The sequence below is a fragment of the Takifugu rubripes genome, chromosome 14 (genome assembly GCF_901000725.2).
Source record: "Takifugu rubripes chromosome 14, fTakRub1.2, whole genome shotgun sequence".
NCBI lineage: Eukaryota > Metazoa > Chordata > Actinopteri > Tetraodontiformes > Tetraodontidae > Takifugu > Takifugu rubripes.
Genome location: NC_042298.1, coordinates 14,788,852 through 14,796,889, shown reverse-complemented (window position 1 = coordinate 14,796,889; position 8,038 = coordinate 14,788,852). Strand labels below are relative to the sequence as shown.

General features: G+C 41.8%; 3 non-coding genes across 3 annotated transcripts; 1 reads left to right on the top strand and 2 right to left on the bottom strand.

The window, feature by feature from the left end:
- Positions 1-2,659: 2,659 nt before the first annotated feature.
- On the bottom strand, positions 2,660-2,730 carry trnag-gcc (transfer RNA glycine (anticodon GCC)). The gene has a single exon. It is a non-coding gene; the product is annotated as a tRNA-Gly (tRNA).
- A 2,659-nt stretch (positions 2,731-5,389) lies between these two features.
- trnag-gcc (transfer RNA glycine (anticodon GCC)) lies at positions 5,390-5,460 on the bottom strand. The gene has a single exon. It is a non-coding gene; the product is annotated as a tRNA-Gly (tRNA).
- Positions 5,461-7,941: 2,481 nt separating this feature from the next.
- On the top strand, positions 7,942-8,013 carry trnad-guc (transfer RNA aspartic acid (anticodon GUC)). The gene has a single exon. It is a non-coding gene; the product is annotated as a tRNA-Asp (tRNA).
- The last annotated feature ends 25 nt before the right edge of the window (positions 8,014-8,038 follow it).

Genomic DNA, 8,038 nt, shown 5'->3' with positions numbered 1-8,038 from the left:
GTGAGAATCGCACTGGAATTTCGAGGACTCGATCAGAGACCACCGCTCACTTTTTAATCTCTTACAGAAACTGCGATGCTCTTTAAACATTTTTATTATGGTGAATTTTTAAAAACACATATGTTCTATTTGATAGTGCCAAAGCTACCACTATTCTCGACTGGCCCGAACCTGTGCATCGAGAGTTTTTTTTTTTAGCTAAACGGCCCTAAACCGTTTCCCATTCATTTTCAATGGTAGTGCTAAACCACTACGGACGCAATATATTTCCGGCCGCTATCATCCTGTGGCGCTGTTCCACCGTTTATATGAAGAGTGAAATTAATTATAAATTATAATGTTGTCAACATTTCTGTCTTCGCAAAAGCCCACTAAAGGCGGCAGAGTCCTGAATTGAAAACAATATCTAAAGAACTCAAGTATAATATTAACAAGACTAATATTCCATCTGTCTATCCCCAACTTAATCTCATCAGATTATTTGCAGCAGAATAAGGAGATAACATAGCATTTCCCTGTTCATAGCTGCTACTTGCAATTCAGAATTTGTCACTAAAACTATGTTATGATACAAACTACAGTTTAATAGACTGCTGTGCTCCGAAAAATAGCAGCAAACATTTGTGGCTCATTAATCTCACAGAAACTGCAATGTTCTTTAAAGATTTTTATTATCGTGAATTTTTCAAACACATATCTTCGAATTGATAATGCCCCAAGCTGGATTCGAACTCGCCCTCCGAGGACTTCGGGAAGCTTCGATCTGATTGGCTGGTTCTCCGTTACAACTATTCTCGACTGGCCGGAAACCGAGCGTCGAGAGTTGTTTAGCTAAACGGCCCTAAACCGTTTCCCATTCATTTTCAATGGTAGTGCTAAACCACTACGGACGCAATATATTTCCGGCCGCTATCATCCTGTGGCGCTGTTCCACCGTTTATATGAACAGCGGCTCCTCTCCGGAAAGTTCATTCTTTGGTAAACTTCGCTGAAGGTAAGTTTGGGCTTGATTTCCTCATAAATGAATGAGGAAACTTTTCGTAATTGTGCATAGGCTGTGGTCAATTTTGTCCTAAATTAGCAAGGAACATGTTATAATTGGCCCTAAATTATAATGTAGTTGTCATGCTACAATATACTCATATCTTGTCAAGCTAGTTTTTCCTATTGTATTACGGTCATAACTCGTCACCAACTTTGTCGAATATTTTGTTCCACCCTCGGTGACTGCTAAAGACAAATTACAGTGAAATATGAACGTGCAGAACAAACTATGTATCGGGAGATCGCTCCAATGAAACGCCAAGGTTGCGTTGAGATTCTAATTTAATATTATCTGTTGCTTGTCTTAAATTACACGATAGTGACGAATCAACTTGTTAATATTTTATGTTCAAGTAACCGATTTACTTGTCGTGGCACTGAAATCTCGGTAGTTGGGTTGTAAAAGATGTGCTTCAGCAACGTAAGTAAAGAATTGTTATAAAGTCTTGAATTCTGAATGAATATTGTTGTTCTACACATCAGAATTTAAACGTATTGGTCTCTCGGTTTCTGTGGGTTTGTGTGTGGTGGTGTATTATTATTATTAATATTATTCTTATTATTTGGTAGTAATATTTAACTCCTGTACATAGTTTGGGATTTAATGTTGCACTACTGTACATATTTTTGAGGTTTAAAGTGACATGGTCCATCGGTCTGAGGCCGATCCTAACAGCTTGCTCCGCCCCACAACCAGGTTTCACATATCCCGCAATGTGAATCATCTGGCAAAGCTGTTGAACACCAGTTCTTCTCTGAACACCAGCCCAGAGAAGCTCCTGGAGACCCAACAGCTGTGGTACTCCTTGACAGAGGGCAGCAAAACAACCAGCGTTCCTGTAGTCACCATGGAGAGAGCTGTTGTCACTCCTCCCACAGCCGCCCTGCCCACACCTCTGATGCAGGATTCCATTGAAAAAATTGTGCAGAGAATTCTAGAGATGGAGCAGCAGCAGCAGCACCGTCCAGAGGAGAAGATGAGAAGTCTCGGTATGGGACTGATGGGTCTTCCATCTACTTTTTCTGCCTCTGAGATGTGGGTCCCCAGGAACTTGAAGCTGGGGAGACGCTCGCCTCTTGCCTTCCTGAAGTCCACCGTGAGCTCCTCGGTCTTGCTGGTGTTAAGGTCTGCAGTCGCGGGTGAAGAGAGAGTAGAAGAATGGGCTTAGCGCACAGCCTTGTGTCACACTGGTGCTGAGTGTGATGGTGGTGGAGTAGCTGTGGTTTCCATTGGCCTCCCGCGTGGCGGGCGAGAATTCTACCACGACCGCTTGAAATTTGCAGGTCGCTCAGAGACCAACGCTCGCTTTTTATCTATCCACACGAGCAAATTTTTATACATTTTATACACTTTTTATGCGTACATATTAGTCAATTTTTCGATGCGAGTCAGAACGTTGTTAAAAAAAGATGAGAGAGAGGCGCAGCATCTCCAGATGGGATCATGAGTTATTCTATAGCGTGTAGATGTTGATACCCGACAATGGTTAAAAATAACTACCCTTGACAGACGGAGATACCGTCCACTATACTAACGAGGAACACGTGTGTAAGAGAGGGGGGAGAAGAAGAATCAAGAAAGAACCTCGCAATGGCTAAAAATGAAAAGAGTATTTGCATTGGCCGGGAATCGAACCCGGGCCTCCCGCGTGGCAGGCGAGAATTCTACCACTGAACCACCAATGCGTGAGAATCGCACTGGAATTTCGAGGACTCGATCAGAGACCACCGCTCACTTTTAATCTCTTACAGAAACTGCGATGCTCTTTAAACATTTTTATTATGGTGAATTTTTAAAAACACATATGTTCTATTTGATAGTGCCAAAGCTACCACTATTCTCGACTGGCCCGAACCTGTGCATCGAGAGTTTTTTTTTTTTAGCTAAACGGCCCTAAACCGTTTCCCATTCATTTTCAATGGTAGTGCTAAACCACTACGGACGCAATATATTTCCGGCCGCTATCATCCTGTGGCGCTGTTCCACCGTTTATATGAAGAGTGAAATTAATTATAAATTATAATGTTGTCAACATTTCTGTCTTCGCAAAAGCCCACTAAAGGCGGCAGAGTCCTGAATTGAAAACAATATCTAAAGAACTCAAGTATAATATTAACAAGACTAATATTCCATCTGTCTATCCCCAACTTAATCTCATCAGATTATTTGCAGCAGAATAAGGAGATAACATAGCATTTCCCTGTTCATAGCTGCTACTTGCAATTCAGAATTTGTCACTAAAACTATGTTATGATACAAACTACAGTTTAATAGACTGCTGTGCTCCGAAAAATAGCAGCAAACATTTGTGGCTCATTAATCTCACAGAAACTGCAATGTTCTTTAAAGATTTTTATTATCGTGAATTTTTCAAACACATATCTTCGAATTGATAATGCCCCAAGCTGGATTCGAACTCGCCCTCCGAGGACTTCGGGAAGCTTCGATCTGATTGGCTGGTTCTCCGTTACAACTATTCTCGACTGGCCGGAAACCGAGCGTCGAGAGTTGTTTAGCTAAACGGCCCTAAACCGTTTCCCATTCATTTTCAATGGTAGTGCTAAACCACTACGGACGCAATATATTTCCGGCCGCTATCATCCTGTGGCGCTGTTCCACCGTTTATATGAACAGCGGCTCCTCTCCGGAAAGTTCATTCTTTGGTAAACTTCGCTGAAGGTAAGTTTGGGCTTGATTTCCTCATAAATGAATGAGGAAACTTTTCGTAATTGTGCATAGGCTGTGGTCAATTTTGTCCTAAATTAGCAAGGAACATGTTATAATTGGCCCTAAATTATAATGTAGTTGTCATGCTACAATATACTCATATCTTGTCAAGCTAGTTTTTCCTATTGTATTACGGTCATAACTCGTCACCAACTTTGTCGAATATTTTGTTCCACCCTCGGTGACTGCTAAAGACAAATTACAGTGAAATATGAACGTGCAGAACAAACTATGTATCGGGAGATCGCTCCAATGAAACGCCAAGGTTGCGTTGAGATTCTAATTTAATATTATCTGTTGCTTGTCTTAAATTACACGATAGTGACGAATCAACTTGTTAATATTTTATGTTCAAGTAACCGATTTACTTGTCGTGGCACTGAAATCTCGGTAGTTGGGTTGTAAAAGATGTGCTTCAGCAACGTAAGTAAAGAATTGTTATAAAGTCTTGAATTCTGAATGAATATTGTTGTTCTACACATCAGAATTTAAACGTATTGGTCTGTCGGTTTCTGTGGGTTTGTGTGTGGTGGTGTATTATTATTATTAATATTATTCTTATTATTTGGTAGTAATATTTAACTCCTGTACATAGTTTGGGATTTAATGTTGCACTACTGTACATATTTTTGAGGTTTAAAGTGACATGGTCCATCGGTCTGAGGCCGATCCTAACAGCTTGCTCCGCCCCACAACCAGGTTTCACATATCCCGCAATGTGAATCATCTGGCAAAGCTGTTGAACACCAGTTCTTCTCTGAACACCAGCCCAGAGAAGCTCCTGGAGACCCAACAGCTGTGGTACTCCTTGACAGAGGGCAGCAAAACAACCAGCGTTCCTGTAGTCACCATGGAGAGAGCTGTTGTCACTCCTCCCACAGCCGCCCTGCCCACACCTCTGATGCAGGATTCCATTGAAAAAATTGTGCAGAGAATTCTAGAGATGGAGCAGCAGCAGCAGCACCGTCCAGAGGAGAAGATGAGAAGTCTCGGTATGGGACTGATGGGTCTTCCATCTACTTTTTCTGCCTCTGAGATGTGGGTCCCCAGGAACTTGAAGCTGGGGAGACGCTCGCCTCTTGCCTTCCTGAAGTCCACCGTGAGCTCCTCGGTCTTGCTGGTGTTAAGGTCTGCAGTCGCGGGTGAAGAGAGAGTAGAAGAATGGGCTTAGCGCACAGCCTTGTGGCACACTGGTGCTGAGTGTGATGGTGGTGGAGTAGCTGTGGTTTCCATTGGCCTCCCGCGTGGCGGGCGAGAATTCTACCACGACCGCTTGAAATTTGCAGGTCGCTCAGAGACCAACGCTCGCTTTTTATCTATCCACACGAGCAAATTTTTATACATTTTATACACTTTTTATGCGTACATATTAGTCAATTTTTCGATGCGAGTCAGAACGTTGTTAAAAAAAGATGAGAGAGAGGCGCAGCATCTCCAGATGGGATCATGAGTTATTCTATAGCGTGTAGATGTTGATACCCGACAATGGTTAAAAATAACTACCCTTGACAGACGGAGATACCGTCCACTATACTAACGAGGAACACGTGTGTAAGAGAGGGGGGAGAAGAAGAATCAAGAAAGAACCTCGCAATGGCTAAAAATGAAAAGAGTATTTGCATTGGCCGGGAATCGAACCCGGGCCTCCCGCGTGGCAGGCGAGAATTCTACCACTGAACCACCAATGCGTGAGAATCGCACTGGAATTTCGAGCACTCGATCAGAGACCACCGCTCACTTTTTAATCTCTTACAGAAACTGCGATGCTCTTTAAACATTTTTATTATGGTGAATTTTTAAAAACACATATGTTCTATTTGATAGTGCCAAAGCTACCACTATTCTCGACTGGCCCGAACCTGAGCATCGAGAGTTTTTTTTTTTTTAGCTAAACGGCCCTAAACCGTTTCCCATTCATTTTCAATGGTAGTGCTAAACCACTACGGACGCAATATATTTCCGGCCGCTATCATCCTGTGGCGCTGTTCCACCGTTTATATGAAGAGTGACTCCTCTCCGGAAAGTTCCTTCTTTGGTAAACTTCGCTGAAGGTAAGTTTGGGCTTGATTTCCTACTAAATTAATGAGGACACTTTTCGTAATTGTGCATAGGCTGTGGTCAATTTTGTCCTAAATTAGCGAGGAACATGTTATAATTGGCCCTAAATTATGATGTATTTGTCATGCTACAATATACTCATATCTTGTCAAGCTAGTTTTTCTTTGGGAAAAGGTTTTTTTTCTTTTCTACAGCCCACATCTGACCCCAGAATGCCCTTTGAACAATTTGCCACGTCAGAGTTTTTCCAGAGGGAGCTGGAGGCCACCAAAAAGCGTGTGGAGGAAAAAGCTCGGAGACAGAGACTCGGCTCTCAGCCACCTGATCGCCTCTGCAGGTTCTGCCATTTAACTCTTAAACAGGGACCAAACAGCCCACATATACATACAGGGTTCCCTGGAGTGGCAGGTAAATACATTTACTGCCCATCCAAAGTCTTTTCTCTATATCGGGACAAGGGGTGGCCCGAGAGATGACTTGGAAAGAGTTTGTGGCCACTCCTTTCTTTGAGGCAGAGAGACGAAGATGGATGGAGGAAAGGACAAAATGAACTACATGCCAGGAATGCATGTTGCACTACTGTACATGGTTATGAAATGTAATGTTGCACTATTGTACATAGTTTTAGATTTAATATTTAACTCCTGTACACACTTTTGAGATTTAATGTTGCACTCTTGTACACACTTTGAGATTTAATGTTGCACTCATGTACACAGTTTGAGATTTAATGTTGCACTGAGATTTAATGTTGCACTATTGTACATAGTTTGGGATTTAATGTTGCACTCCTGTACACAGTTTGAGATTTAATGTTGCACTGAGATTTAATGATGCACTATTGTACATCGTTTTACATTTAATATTCAACTCCTGTACATAGTTTGAGATTTAATGTTTTATGAGTGTGTTTGTGTTTAAATAAAATTGAATTTCCCACTTTGGTCCACACTGTTGTCAACATTTCTGTCTTTGCAAAAGCCAACTAAAGGCGGCAGAGTCCTGAATTGAAAACAATATCTAAAGAGCTCAAGTATAACACTAACAACAGTAATATATTATCTGTCTATCCCCAACTGAATTTGTTCCCCACCTATCTCATCAAATTATTTGTATCAGAATAAGGGGATAACGTAGCATTTCCCTGTTCATATCTGCTACTTGCAATTTAGAATTTGTCACTATAACTATGCTATGATACAAACTACAGTTTAATAGACTGCTGTGCTCCTAAAAAGAGCAGCAAGCATTTGTGGCTCATTAAACTCACAGAAACTCACAGAAACTGCGATGCTCTTTAAACATTTTTATTATCGTGAATTTTTAAAACACATATCTTCGATTTGATAATGCCCAAAGCTGGATTCGAACTCTCCCTCTGAGGTCTTCAGTAAGCTTCGATCTGATTGGCTGGTTCTCCGTTACAACTATTCTCGACTGGCCCCCGCAAAACAATATTTAAAGAACTCAAGTATAATATTAACAACACTAATATTCCATCCGTCTATCCCCAACTGAATTTGTTCCCCACCTATCTCATCAGATTATTTGCAGCAGAATAAGGGGATAACGTAGCATTTCCCTGTTCATATCTGCTACTTGCAATTTAGAATTTGTCACTAAAACTATGCTATGACACAAACTACAGTTTAATAGACTGCTGTGCTCCGAAAAAGAGCAGCAAACATTTGTGGCTCATTAAACTCACAGAAACTGCAATGTTCTTTAAAGATTTTTATTATCGTGAATTTTTAAAACACATATCTTCGATTTGATAATGCCCAAAGCTGGATTCGAACTCGCCCTCCGAGGACTTCGGGAAGCTTCGATCTGATTGGCTGGTTCTCCGTTACAACTATTCTCGACTGGCCCGAACCTGAGCATCGAGAGTGTTTTTTAGCTAAACGGCCCTAAACCGTTTCCCATTCATTTTCAATGGTAGTGCCAAACCACTACGGACGCAATATATTTCCGGCCGCTATCATCCTGTGGCGCTGTTCCACCGTTTATGTGAAGAGTGGCTTCTCTCCGGAAAGTTCCTTCTTTGGTAAACTTCGCTGAAGGTAAGTGTGGGCTTGATTGGCTTTGTAACGTTGATGAGCTGAGCAGGTTCCTCGTTAGTATAGTGGACAGTATCTCCGCCTGTCACGCGGAAGACCGGGGTTCGATTCCCCGACGGGGAGTTTCTTTTAACCTGCCGTTCAGACT